This window comes from Eublepharis macularius, chromosome 10 (assembly GCF_028583425.1).
Source record: "Eublepharis macularius isolate TG4126 chromosome 10, MPM_Emac_v1.0, whole genome shotgun sequence".
NCBI classification, from domain to species: Eukaryota; Metazoa; Chordata; class Lepidosauria; order Squamata; family Eublepharidae; genus Eublepharis; species Eublepharis macularius.
The window spans coordinates 71,308,635-71,323,712 of record NC_072799.1 but is presented as its reverse complement, the minus strand read 5'-3'; the positions used below and the strand labels follow the sequence as shown (position 1 = coordinate 71,323,712).

The 15,078-nt window shown below is 42.4% G+C and overlaps 1 protein-coding gene across 1 annotated transcript in view; it reads left to right on the top strand.

The window, feature by feature from the left end:
* The window catches only part of GPM6A (glycoprotein M6A), a 292,094-nt gene that overhangs the window by 4,810 nt on the left and 272,206 nt on the right, over positions 1–15,078 (top strand). The gene's annotated exons all lie outside the window — the stretch shown is intronic.

The window sequence follows — 15,078 nt, the reverse complement described above, 5'->3', positions numbered from 1 at the left end:
GGCTAGAAATCCAGTGCCATCTAAAGGACTGTCAGTGAGGCCAGGACACCAGAAGCCCTCCCACTGCCTTCCTTCCAGCACCAAGACAACAGAGCACCACCTCCCCACAAAGAGAATACCATCTATCTCCTGTGGCTAATAGCCACTGATGGACCTCTGCTCCATATATTTGTCCAGTCCCCTCTTGAAGCTGGCAATGCTTGTAGCTGCCACTACCTCCTGTGGCAACGAATTCCATGTGTTTATCACCCTTTGTGTAAAGTAGTATTTTCTTCTATCTGTTCTAACCCGACTGCTCAATAATTTCATAGAGTGCCCACGAGTTCTTGTATTGTGAGAAAGGGAGAAAAACACATCTTTCTCTACCTTTTCTAACCCGTGCATTATCTTGTAAACCTCTATCATGTCTCCCCTCAGTCGTTTTTTCTCCAGGCTAAAGAGCCCCAAGCGCCTCAATCTTTCCTCATAGGGAAAGTGTTCCAACCCTTTAATCATTTTAGTTGCCCTTCTCTGTACTTTTTCCAGTGCTATGATATCTTTTTTAAGGTGTGGCGACCAGAACTGTACACAGTACTCCAAATGAGGCCTCACCATCGATTTATACAGAGGCATTATGATACCGGCTGATTTGTTTTCAATCCCTTTCCTAATAACCCCTAGCATAGCATTAGCTTTTTTTATGGCAGTCTCACACTGTGCTGACGTTTTTAGTGAGTTATCTATCATGACTCCAAGATCTCTCTCTTGGTCAGTCTCCGCCAGTTCAGACCCCATCAACTTGTATTTATATTTTGGATTTTTGGTTCCAATGTGCATTACTTTGCACTTGGCTACATTGAACCTCATTTGCCACATGGATGCCCACTCTTCTAGCCTCGACAGATCCCTTTGGAGTGCCTCACAATCCTCTCTGGCTTTCACCACCCTGAACAATTTCGTGTCATCTGCAAATTTAGCCACTTCACTGCTTAATCCCAATTCCAAATAATTAATAAACAAGTTAAAAAGCACTGGATCCAATACCGACCCCTGTGGCACCCCACTGCTCACCACCCTCCACTGTGAGAAGTGCCCGTTTATACTCACTCTCTGTTTCCTATTAATTAGCCAGTTTTCGATCCACAAGAGGACTTGGCCCTTTATCCCATAGCTACTGAGCTTACTTTGATGAGGAACTTTGTCAAAAGCTTTCTGGAAGTCAAGATAAACAATATCTATCGGGTCTCCCTTGTCCACTTGTTTGTTCACTCCCTCAAAGAACTCTAACAGATTGGTGAGACAAGATCTTCCCTTACAGAACCCATGCTGAGTTTTCCTCATCAGCTTTTGGTCATCAATGTGCCCACTAATTTTATTTTTGATAATAGTTTCCACCAACTTACCCGGTATTGACGTCAGGCTGACTGGCCTGTAATTTCCCGGATCTCCCCTGGAACCTTTTTTAAAGATGGGGACAACATTAGCTACCTTCCAGTCCTCAGGAACAGATGCAGAGTTTAATGACAGATTACATATTTTTGTGAGGAGATCTACAAGTTCACACTTGAGTTCTTTCAGAACTCTTGGATGTATGCCATCTGGGCCCGGTGATTTATCAGTTTTTAAATTATCTAGCAGTCGCATAACCTCCTCTCTCGTCACCTCAATGTGACTCAGGTCTTTCAAAACCCCTCCCAAAGTCAGTGCTTCCGGAGTGGGCATGCACTTCTTATCTTCCACAGTGAAGAAAGAAGCAAAGAACGCATTCAGCTTCTCGGCCATTTCCCTATCACCCTTTAGTAATCCTTTTACGCCTTGGTCATCCAAGGGCCCCACTGCCTCCCTAGCTGGTTTCCTACTTCTAATATATTTAAAGAATTGTTTATTGTTTTTCTTTATGTTCTTTGCAATATGCTCCTCATATTCCCTTTTTGCCTGTCTGATCACAGACTTGCACTTTTTTTGCCACAGCTTATGCTCCTTTTTATCAACCTCACTCCGACTAGTTTTCCACTGCCTAAAAGAATCCTTTTTACCTTTTACAGCTTCTATTACATTGCTTGTTAACCATGCTGGCCTTTTCCTAAACCAATTTGTGCCTTTCCTAACCAGCGGTATATATTTAATTTGAGCTTCCAGGATTGTAGTTTTAAATAGTCTCCAAGATTCCCCAAGTGTTTTGACCTTTTTTACTTTCCCTTTCAGTTTCTTCTTCACGTACCCCCTCATCTCAGAAAAGTTACCCCTTTTGAAGTTAAACATGGCTGTGTTGGTCTTATTTGGCAATTTCCTATTTATACATATGTTGTACTCAATAACATTATGGTCACTGTTCCCAAGTGGTGCAATCACATTTACATCTCTCACCAGATCTTCAGCATTGCTGAGGACCAAATCCAGGATCACCTCTCCCCTAGTAGGTTCTGTAACCATCTGTTCCATAGCACAGTCATTGAGACAGTCTAGAAACTCACTTTCTCTCCCCCGATTCGAACACCCATTGGCCCAGTCAATGTGTGGGTAGTTAAAATCACCCATTACAACACAGTTTTTTTGTTTAGCAGCCATCTTTAATCCTGTCATCATTTTATAATCCTCCTCTATTTTCTGATCTGGAGGGCGATAACAAACTCCCACAGTTAAGTTTCCATTTGGGCCCGTAATTTCAACCCATAGCATTTCCAGAAGTGAATCTAATTCAGTTACCTTCTCAATCTTACTGGAATGTATACCTTCTCTGACATATAGAGCCACCCCACCACCAACCCTTCCCTCCCTATCCTTCCGATATAATTTATATCCAGGAATCACCGTGTCCCACTGATTTTCCTCATCCCACCAACTTTCTGATATGCCCACAATGTCTATGGATTCGCCCAACACTAAACATTCCAGCTCCCCAATTTTACCTCGGACACTTCTAGCATTTGTATATAAACACCTGTAACTTCCCCGGCACACTTTGCCTCGAGACGTAGTTAGGTCATCTGCACTGTTTGTCTCCATCTCAGTTGACAACTCTAATCTATCTCCCTGTAGAAGTGTTATACCTAGCCCTTCATCTCTCTGAGATGAACCATCCTGAACCAGAGACACTTTATCTCTTGTCGGCTTTCCCCTAGCATTTAGTTTAAAAACTGCTCTGTCACCTTTTTGATTTTAAGTGCCAGCAGCCGGGTTCCTTCTCGGGACAAGTGGAGACCGTCTCTCTTGTACAGCTCCCGCTTGTCCCAAAAAGAATCCCAGTGCCTAACAAACTTGAACCCTTCCTCCCTACACCATCGTCTCATCCACGCATTGAGACTCCTGATCTGCGTTTGTCTCTCTGGCCCTGCGCGTGGAACAGGTAGCACTTCTGAGAAGGCTACCTTGGAGGTCCTGGCCTTGAGTCTCCTGCCTAACAGCCTAAATTTTTGTTCCAAGACCTCACGACTGCATTTCCCAACATCGTTGGTTCCAACATGGACCACGACCGCTGACTCTTCCCCAGCACTATCTACCAGCCTATCTATAACACGCGTAATGTCCGCTACCTTCGCACCAGGCAGGCAAGTCACCATACGGTCAGAACGCGGTTGTGCCACCCAGCTATCTACTTGTCTAAGGATCGAATCACCAACTACCAAGAGCCTCCCTCCCGCCCCACCCAGGGATGGTTCCTTGATGCGAAAGGAAACCTTCTCACCAACTGAAGAAGAGGTCCCTTTTGAGGGCATGTTCCCCTTATCCTCAGTACGGTGCCCTGATTCCACAAGATCCTCATTCTCCTTGACAACAAGAACGCTGCCATTTTTAGAGTGGGACACATCTATCCTGTCCCTGAGAATCTTGTCCTCGTGCCTATCTAACTGTCTCCGCTTCTCCAGGTCAGCCACCTTGGCCTCAAGGGTACGTACTCGTTCCCTGAGAACCAGGAGCTCCTTGCAGCGAGCACACATCCAGGACTTCTGACCAGAAGGCAGATAGTCATACATGTGACACTCAGTGCAATACACTGGAAAGCCCCCAACCCCCTGCTGGCATTCTGACTTCATTATTCTGTTTTAGGAATAACACACTAAGAGGAAAGAAAACGGCTATGATCCCCCGGCTAAGAGCCCCAGGCCAAGAGCCCTTTAGCTCTCGCCCTTCGGCTCGCGCCAAAGGCTCGCGCCCCTGCCCAGCAGTTGCCTTTTCAATGCAAAAGGTCACTTCCTGCTAAGCACAGGAGGTGAGCACAAAGGGGGTGTGTGGCTTGTACTCCAGCAACCCCCAGCAGCCTTACAAACACACTCACCCTCAAACACAATCAAGCCCAAACACACTCAGCCTCAAAACTACACTCAAATCAACACAAAACTACACACAAAAAGCCCCAAAGCTAGAGAGGACCACCCTTAGCTTCTCAGCTTAACCCACCACAGCCAAGAAAGGCAAAAAGCCCTTACCTCCTCTAGCAGCTGCAGGTTGAAAAGGCTTTATTCAAGGAAGCAAATCATAGTCATAGATATGTCCACAGGTTGATCAGAAGGTTGACAGGAATAACAAAATCTGCAAAACTGTGGCTCATATAGGTCCCAAGTACTCATCCCCCCTCCCAACAGGAAAACACAACTTTTAGCACGAATCAGTCCTGAGAACTCTCTAAATACTTTACATGCTTCGTCTAGACAGGAGAGAGGCAATAGATTGGAATGAAACATGGTATTCTTCTTTCCCCTGAGAACTAGCAGGTTTTGCAAGGTCAGAGACACTGAGCTTCAAAGTACAAGAGATAAGGCACTCTGGATACAGCAGGCCTGTGAATACAAGTCAAGTTATGGCATCAGCAATATGATATCAAGGCACAGCATAGAACAATGGTTCAGCACAGAGCAAGGGATTATAGCAACATGTCAGCTGAAAATAATTGCATGGATGGGTGACAAACATGACAGATGTCTCCTGCATCAATATGATTTCATATAGTACTGAATTGTCCTTGCTCCCTTTTTAGATCATTTCGTAGATCATTTTCTACTCTGAGCTATAACTAGGGTTGCCAATTTCAGGTAGGAGATCTCCTAGAATTGCAAATAATCTTCAGATTACAGAGATCAGTGCAAGCGGGACATGCCTAAAGTGGGGGCAGATCACAGCACCCAATATGCTGATTTGTGAAAGTTATTGTTAGTATGTAATTTCAGTTATGTACATACAGGGCTCATTTTGAGGGGGAACGCGCAAGAATGCAGTTCTGGCAGTTCCCCAAAGAGGTCACATATCAGGTGGCCCTGCCCACCTGATGGCCATTTGGGCCCATTTCAGCCTGGATTGGGGCCGAAACAGCCCGGATTGGGCCTCTGATGGGTGGTGGATCATTCTCCTGCTCAGCAGTGGCCCAATCCTGACCATTTTGGGCCCCTTTTCAGCCATTTTCAGCCCCCTTTTGCCATTTTGGGCCCAATTTCAGCCCTGAGTGGCCAAGATTGGGTCCAAAACAGCCAGGATAGACGATGTCAGGGGGTGTGGTATATGCAAATCAGTTATGCTAATGACATACTTCTGATGCTGTCAAGGGGCATGGCATATGCTAATGAGGTATGCTAATAGTTATGCTAATGAGTTCCTCCAGCTCTTTTTCTATGAAATGACCCCTGTGTACATATAACCTCTGCAGTGAGGATCACTTACCTGGGAACCAATCCTGAATGTGGCTGTTACAACAGACAGAGAGAATATCACTTTGAACCATTCATTCTGAGTGGTTTTTGTGAAAGGAAATTTGTAACCTTAAACTTGAAAACATTCTTAATATTTAAAATCATTCTCAAAACAGTCATGTTTGAACGTTAAATGACAGCAGTTTGTTTATGAGATATGAAGATCTAGGAAGGTAAAATATTTTTATTCCAAAAGATATGCCATTAACCTTAGTTGCTGAGTTCTAGGTATCTATAGTTTTGTATAACGTAGTGCTGGTGTATACAGTCCAGTATCATGTAAAACCTTATATTATAGGATTGAAGAGAAAATTGGTGGTGGTGGAGAGTGCCCTCAAGTCATAACTGACTTATGGTGACCCCAGGTGAGGTTTTCATGGCAAGAGACTAACAGAGGTGGTTTGCCATTGCCTGCCTCTGCAACCCTGGTCTTTGCTGGTGGTCTCCCATCCAATTACTAATCTAGGCTGACCCTGCTTAGCTTCTGAGGTCTGATGAGATCAGGCTAACCTGGGCTATCCAGGTCAGGGCCAAGGAGAAAGTCAGTCAAAACAAATTTTAGAAGGTCACTCTGCTGTAGAAAATTGAGATTTTGCATGCATGTTGTTTTTATTCAGTACTTGATAAAAACAAATATGAACCCATTATTAAAAACAGTTTGAAAAATAACAATTTTAAAGAAGGGCAATACTTCCCTTCCCCCTTGATTTGCTTTTAAGGAGATTTAATACGACCTAGTATGCAGTAAACACAACAATAAAGCCTGCTGCTTGTATTTTAATAGCGACAAAGATATGTTTTATGTAGTCTGTCATGGTCGTGTAAAATTGCTTGGACTAATAAAGCCTTTGAAATAACGACACTGAACTGCTCAAACAGCAGAATTTATGGGTAGCAACTAAATTTACATGTAAATAAAGTATAATCATTTGCAACACAATTTATCTATTGCATCTGGAATGGAATGAGCGCAACTTTCTGCAGCCTTCCCTACAATCTGGCTTGTTACTTAATCACAGAATTTTTTACCACAAACCTGCAGCACTGGATAGTTTTGACAGGTTATGTTGTAACAATGTATTTTTAGTTGAAGCATAGGAGTAAGCACATCAGCGGAAAATGAATAGTTCCTACAGGATTCCTAAAAATATTTTAATATTTTTGTGTGATATAAAAATAACTAGTAAAATTAACTCACAATACCAGTAGGAAGTCTAGCTTATGAGCCTGTTGTTGCAATTCTTTACGTATTTACTTGGAAGGAAGTTCCGTTTAGTTAATTGAGGCTTACTTGAGAATATACCTAGGATCGCAGTCTAAAGCTGTTAATAGTTGCTTTACTGCAGTCCAGGCAGAACGCTAATAATTGGGGCTGCTTTTGAAGACCATTTGGAAACTCCAGTTAGTAAAATTACAGCTAGAAAATTTTGCCATATCGTTAAGATCCTGAAACAGCTACATTGGCTTCTGGATTGTTTCCAAGTTCATTTCAAGAGTGCTGGTTTTAACCTTTAAAGCTCTCAGTGGCCTGGAACCCACATAACTGCTGAACCACATCTCCTGGTGTGAGCCCTGAGAGTACTACGCTTCTCACAGAAGAGGATACCTGTGGTCCTCAGAGGTTAGGATGGATTCAGCTCATACTTGGGATTTTTCAACCCTTTGGGCTGGGCTGTCTCAGGGAGAGTGAAATGTGCAATCTCTGAAGATTTCTAGGAAAAAATGTAAAGTTTTTGAAGGGCCTTTGGAAATTGGCCTGTTGTCATGTTGGTAGCCTACTAATTTGTTGTTGCTGGTTTTAGTGTTTTTGGTTCTCTATATATGGAAACTACTTGGAGTGTGATTTAGAAAAGCAGTATAAAATATTTTTGACAGATAAATTAGGGCTTTTTACTTTTCTGAGGCTATAGAGCCTTAGTGCAAGGCAGTGATTATTGTATTGCTGCATTTGCTACAGATTACCCAACATAAATAAAAATGGATAAATAAATAGAGGAAAGGGTTAAAAAGCACTCCCCCATTTTTCTTCACTGTTGCTGTCACCTGTAGCCCTTTATTGGACCAGTAGTAGTCAAGTCAATGGCCAAATGTAGCTTCCAAGTTTCTGCCAAAAATAATCTTCATGGTGATTTAATGTGTTTTTTGTGACTTTGTACTGAACTGTTTTGTTGCAACGTGATGTTGTTAGCTGCGTTGAGCATGCCAGTTTATTTATTTATTTACATTATTTATAGTCTGCCTTTTTCACTGAGACTCAAGGCAGATTTCACAGTGTGAGTCAGTACAGTCAATTTCAAAGTCATTCACTAAACAATGTAATTGGCTACATACATGCAAATGTGCAAAGCTTTAAAACTAACAGGAATCTGATACAGAGTTAAAGAAAGGCTTAACAGAGTGTAAGCAATTCTAAGACTGGCATACTAAACAACATATAAACTTTTCAGCAGGATCACACTTACAGCAACAGACAGTACACAGAAGTAAAATCTATAATCTCTATACTTTTACTGATGCGTTTCTTTGAGACTGCTTCCTTAAAGTACTGCCTTCCTATCTGAATAAAAAGTCCTCTTAAAAAATTCAATTTTGCATTGTTTGTGGAAAGCCAGGGCAGTGGGAGCTTTCCAGACCTCTCCAGGTAGGCTGTTCCATAAAGTGGGGCAACCACAAAGAATACACGTGTATCGGCACTGTTGATTTTGCCTATGTGCAAGGTGGCCCCTGAAGAAGGCCCTGTTCAGATGGTCAAAGCAATTGTGGTGGAACATAGAGAGAGAGGCGGTCCTGTAGATATGCAAGACCAAGACCAAGAAGAGCTTTGTATGTGACAGTCAATACCTTGAACGGAACCCGGTAGCTGACAGCTAGCCAGTGGAATGACTGCAAAAGGGGAGTAATATTCAAACTTCTCTTAGCTCCTGATAATAAATGAGCTGCAGCATTCTGCAGCAGTTGGAGTTTCCAAGTTAATTTAGAGGGGAGACCTATGTAGAGTGCATTACAGTAATCAACTCTCAATGTTACCATGGCATGGATCCAAGTGGCCAAACCAGTTGTGTCAAAGTAGGGGTCCATCTTCCAGGCTAGACTGAGGTTGTTATAAAGATGAATATAAATTGAACAAATGGGATACTAACAAGAGATGCTGACGGTGGCTGGCTTTTGTGGGAGAGTGTCGCAATCTGTTTTTCTTTACATTTACCTTTTAAAATGCATCTAGATGACGTGAGGACTAGAGAAAGATAAAGCAATAATATACCATAATTATTCCAACCAATAGAGGGCAGCATACCTTTACATACAGTTACGCTTTCTAATCTCATGTTACATTTAAAAAGCACCCCGTTTTAAGATCTTCTTTGGTAAAAACGGTTACAGACATTTAATTTGAAAGCATTGCAGATCTCTATCTGATTCTGTAAAGAAGCTTACACCGTGGAAATCTTGTTGGTCTTTAAGGTGCTAGTGGACTCAAATCTTGCTTTTCTGTATTCTTAGGATTAGCCTTCCATCAGAGAAGCAAAAGGCATTTTTTTAACCAACAAAACACGTTGTAACATTTCAGCAAAACACATGTTGTAACATTTATCATCTTTGAAAATTGTAATGAATTTTCAGATACAGCAAAAATTAAATGAGTACAATTAAATGTAAATTAATTTCTGAATACCACACCAATCTGTGGATTCCCATGAAACCCATTCTCAAATTTGTAATATGTTGAAGCATATGTTTCGCATGGATGAGAACTCAGCTTAAAGAGGGTGGCTTTAACTTTCAAGAGGAGAAAGAGGTAAGCGACCTCTTCCAGAACTCGTTCTTCCACTCAGGTACAACCTGCTCCAAACTGCTTTGGGTACAAACAGGGCTTTTTTCTGGGAAAAGAGGTGGTGGAACTCAGAACCACACAATGATGTTACTTTGGGTCAGCTGGAACAAGGGGGGAGTTTCTTAAGTTTAAATTGCCATCGGCGAAAATGGTCACATGGTCGGTGGCCCCACCCCCTGATCTCCAGACAGAGGAGAGTTTAGATTGCCCTCCACGCAAGAGGGCAATCTAAACTCTTCTCTGTCTGGAGATCAGGGGGTGGGGCCACCGACCATGTGACCATTTTCAAGAGGTGCCAGAACTCCATTCCACTGCGTTCCTGCTGAAAAAAAGCCCTGGGTATAAAAGAAAAGCAAAGGAACAAAAAAATGCAGATCTTGGCATGCTGAATACTGGTTCTCAGTTTCTTTCCCTCACGTGAGAGGTTTTCTTACTCCCTCATTTTGAAGACTTGTCTATGCTTATAGAATGAAGGGAAATTAAAAGCAAGATGGGTACAGTTCAATTTTTAACCAGTTTTCCTGAGCAAATGAGAGTGATGTTGAACAATACCTCAAGAGATGTAATGAGGATGGAAGAAAATTAACGCATCTCAGTTGAAGGAGAATTTAAGCTCTGAAACTACAGTATAAATTACAACGTCAAATTAATGTTGTTTGTGAGTTTAATGGTTTTTGGGGTATTGTTTGCCTTTCCTTACAGCATCTGGCTTATCTTCTTGTAAGTCATCCTAAATTCTTTCTTCTGTAAGTATTTTTCTGTAGGGCAGTTATTGGTACAGTATGGCCTGGGCAACATAGGTTGATAGGGTTGTATAATCATGCCTTGAAACAAGGTATTGGTGGTGAAGACCTTCTGGTCCCTTCCAGATGCTCCTGTTTTGGGGTGCAGACTGTATAAAAAGATGATTCAGCATGCTCTCTAGCTCCAATTTACTTGAATGTTGAGGTAAGCCATCTGTCTTTTCCCTCCTTCCCTTACTTACTGTCAACTCGTTCTGCTGCCAACTCCTCCTTCAGTTGGAATAGGAATAGGACACAAATCGTCCTATTGTTGCATGCCTGAGAGCGGGACCACAAGTGACGCCTGACACAGGTTGCACACTTGTCAGCTTCCCTCAAGTTTTGACGGGAAATGTAGGCATCCTGGTCTTGCAGCTTGGCTCTCCGACTGCTGTCCAATGGACTTTTCAACTGTCACTTGTCCAACATTCCGCCAAGCCGCCTACATTTCCCATCAAAACTTGAGGGAAGCTGGCAAGTGTCCAACCTGTGTCAGGCGTCACTTGTGGTTCCGCTCTGAGAGGATACCACTTCTTTATCAATCATCTAGATGTGAGAAACTTCGTCGTTCTTTTGAAAACTAAAGAGGAAGAAATTAACAAGAAGGCGAAAGGCTGATGGTTTAAATCAGTGTTTGTTTTGCTGGTAGGCCTGCCTGTTAATTCTGTAGCAAAGTGAGGAAGTCTATCTGAGTCATATCTCAAAAACTTATCCTGAGCAGGCCACTCAGTTTTAAATTGCATCCTGAATAGTCAATTTGTTTTAAATGGCCCTGCATTTCTTTTTAATACAGATTTTGTAAAAGGTTTTTGATTTCCAAGGTTTGTTTTCTCAGAGGTGGTAAAATGTGAATTCACAGGGGAACTTTCCATAATCCCATTTGGTTCTCTACAGTTTCCTGTGGTCTGTTGGATAAATTTCACAGATGGAAACGGGGCGGGGGGGGTACACATTCATTTGTAATGGCTCTGAACTGACACTAAAAGCCAAGCTACGAGTGACGAATTACACTTGCCTGGCAAGTGAACAGACTCGTGTGTATTCCTCCCTGTTCACTTGCTGTTCACTTGCTCTCCGCTTTCAGTCAAGTCTATTCACTTTCCAGGCAAGTGTAATTCGTCACTTGTAGCTTGGCTCTAAGAATCACTGTGTAAAGAAACTGGCTTGCTTGGCCAAACAAGTTTTAGGCCTGTTGGGAAGAGTCTGTATGCATTATGTCCAGAGGAGTTAGCCGTGTTAGTCTGTAGTAGCAAAATCAAAAAGAGTCCAGTAGCACCTTTAAGACTAACCAATTTTATTGTAGCATAAGCTTTCGAGAATCAAGTTCTCTTCGTCAGATGTTTCTGTACCATGCATCTGACGAAGAGAACTTGATTCTCGAAAGCTTATGCTACAATAAAATTGGTTAGTCTTAAAGGTGCTACTGGACTCTTCTTGATTATGCATTATGTGTAAGATCTGCTAGTGTGAGAATGATTTTATAGTTTTCAACACAGGTTCTGTTACCAAAGCCTCCAAGGTTAGGCGGAGGCAAGGCCAAAGCGTCTCTGCCAATTAAACTTATCTTGCCCCACCTGTGGTTCTCTTGAGTATGTGGTATGTGCTTCTAGAAGTGCAATGCGGACTTAACTGTAGAATGTCAACTTTGCATGATACTGCTGAGCTCGGACTGGCTGAAGAAATTGCTCCAAGTGGATAGGCAGTTTGGCGTAAAAATAGAAATGTCAGTATGGATTTTCTTTTAGCGTTTCGCTCTGTTCCGTAGGTCCTCTTTGAGACCATTATAGATTACAACTATGTTCGATGCTTTGAACTTTGCTGACTAAGAATGTTGTGTGATACCTGCAAATTACCATCATGGAATAATTTGGAAAGACTCTGCCAATGTATATAGCATAGGATTTTAGTTAGCTTTATTGTTCTACCTATTGTTTTGCATACTTCCTTAAACATAACCTTTTGTGTGCAATTTTAATAAACTGAGTATTCTTTGTACCTCTGTGGTGCCTCATTGATTTTTAGCTTCAGCATAAAAAAGTGCTGAGGGTGGATTGGTCCAGCTACCTTTGTATCTCTTTTGTGGGAGACTCAGTCCAGCTGACTCCCAGATAATGTCCAGTAAGGCCAGAGGCTTGGTCTTTGTGGTAGGATTAGAGCCAAGCTACAAGTGATGCCTGACACAAGTTGGACACTTGTCAGCTTCCCTCAAGTTTTGATGGGAAATGTAGGCATCCTGGTCTTGCAGCTGTAATGGAAAACCAGGACGCCTACATTTCCCATCAAAACTTGAGGGAAGCTGACAAGTGTCCAACTTGTGTAAGGCATCACTTGTAGCTTGGCTTTTAGTTGGGGGAATGGTGGCAGCCCTACACTCACTTGTGTTCAGGAATGTTGTTCTAGGACTGGGATTTTAACCCCTATTTCTTCACCCCTTCCCTTTGAGAACTCTTAGCACACTGTATGCATGCTATTCACACGTACTGTTTCAGATTGCTAAAGGATCATCTCACCAGCTTTCTGGTAATTTAGCAATATCTTTCCTGGCATTGGCTTCTGAAGCAGCATGTATGTTACCTTTTAAAGAGTTTCAGGTTGGTAGAATCTATGTTGATCTGTAGTAGAAGAGCAAGATTTGAACCCAGTAACACCGAGTCATTACTGACCCATGGGGGGAGTCACATCACGATGTTTTCTTGGCAGACTTTTTGTTGTGGGGGTGGTTTGCCATTGCCTTCCCCAGTCATCTACACTTTACTCCCAGGAAACGGGGTATTCATTTTACGGACCTCGAAAGGATGGACGGCTAAGTCAACCTTGAGCTGGCTACCTGAACCCGACTTCTGCCAGGATTGAACTCAGGTTGTGAGCAGAGCTTGGGCAGCAGTACTGAAGCTTACCGCTCTGCGCCATGGGTCTGGAAATCAAACGTAATTTTTTTTTTTCCGAGGGGGAGGGAGTCTTAATTCTGTTCATCTTGTGATGGAAACTGGTGTTTAGTTTGATTCTCCAACCGAGTATGTACTTCCTAATTTTTGTATGAATAAGCAAGACCCAGGCTCAAATCCTCGCTCTGCCCGAGAAACTCTCTGGGTTACCTTGGGTCAGTCACCTGCTCGTAGCCTCACCTACCTCACAGGGTTGTTGTGAGGATAAAATGGAAGAGAGGAGAATGACATAATCTGCTTTGGATTTTTGTTGGGGAGAAAGGTGGGGTATAAATGAAGGAAATAAATGAAATAAATAAAATGTCCATGCATGCATAACATAGGGAAAATATTTAGTAATCCCAAAATTAGGCAACCTTCAGTTTCTGTCTCATGGGGTATATATTATATGAACCATATCATATCAGAATGGGGCATGAGCTTATAGCAAACAACAATCTTGATGATTTACTTAGAAAATAAATGTGCAGTGTGATTTTATAAAACAATACAACTAACTATCTGATCATGTACCAACACCAGGAAAATGCCATGAACTGCGTTGAATAATGCACTTTCAATGCACTTTTGTAATCCTTTAGAAGTGGATTTTTTGTTCCACACATGGAAAATCAGTTTCAAATGTTCACTAAAGAGTATTGAAAGTAGATTATCCAACGAGTGTGGAAGCAGCCTGTGTTTCATCGTGTTTCACAAACCACGAACTTTCACGAACTTAACCCAGTTCACGAACCAGTTCGTTTGGTTCATGGTTCATCACTTCCCAACAGTCAGAGATGCCAAACTCACAGAGAGTCTTCAGCATCTTCAGTGGGATGGAGAGGAAGATTCTGTAACTTCCTCTTCAGAGAAAGATTCTGTAACTCCATCCCATGTTTTCATGGCAACTTTTGGTGCTACAATGTATTTCAATGGAGCCAATGCAAGTCAATTGACAATGGAATTTTCCTGGGGGCAGCCACTTTGGGGGTGTATAACTTGGACATCCGAAATCCAATCTTCGCCAAACTTGGAGGGTGGCTGAAGGAGAGCCTGCTGAAGACTTCCTGTGAGTTTGCCATCTCTGACTGTCGAGGGCCCCAAAGTGACGAGCCACAAACCAAACGAACTGCTCTAAAGTGCGTCACAGTTCATCAGAAATGCGCTCCCACGAACCCCTGGTTTGCAAACCATGAACTGGCCTGGTTCGTCACAAACTTTGGTTAATATTTCAGTTCGTGCCCAGCTCTAGCCAACATAGTTGTGTTATCTCATACAGATGAATCAGGCAAAAATACAGTTGGTTTATATGTAACTGTGCATTTTGGATCCCTCACCCACCAAATTTTGTTTGCTATACTTAATGTTAGGAAGAGAGAGGAGCAATGACGATTAGCCTTTTATGAATGTGTCAAGCTAAAAAGCATTAGTAAGAATAACAAGTATCTGAAGAAAATGAACCCTGCTGATTTTCTTCCTGGACTTTTTTTCATTATGCTTGGTGTTGTGCTATGAAGGCATTGTATAGAAGTGTGTGTATGTGGTGTGCCCTCAAGTAATAGCAGACTTATGGCAACCCTTGGTGGGGTTTTCATGGCAAGAGACTATCAGAGGTGGTTTACCATTGCCTGCTTCTGCAACTCTGGTCTTCCTTGGAGGTCTCCCATCCAATTACTAACCACGGCCAACTCTGCTTAGCTTCTGAGATGTGATGAGTAGACATGGGCACGAATCGAAATATGAAGCAAATTTTGTCATGAAATGGGCCGTTTCGTGAGCTGCAAAACAGCGTTTTGTGGGGCCGTGGTTAACACAAAATTCATGACTTTTTGGCCTGTTTCATTAGCTTCGTTAGCACAGCTCCACAATGTCCTTCATCC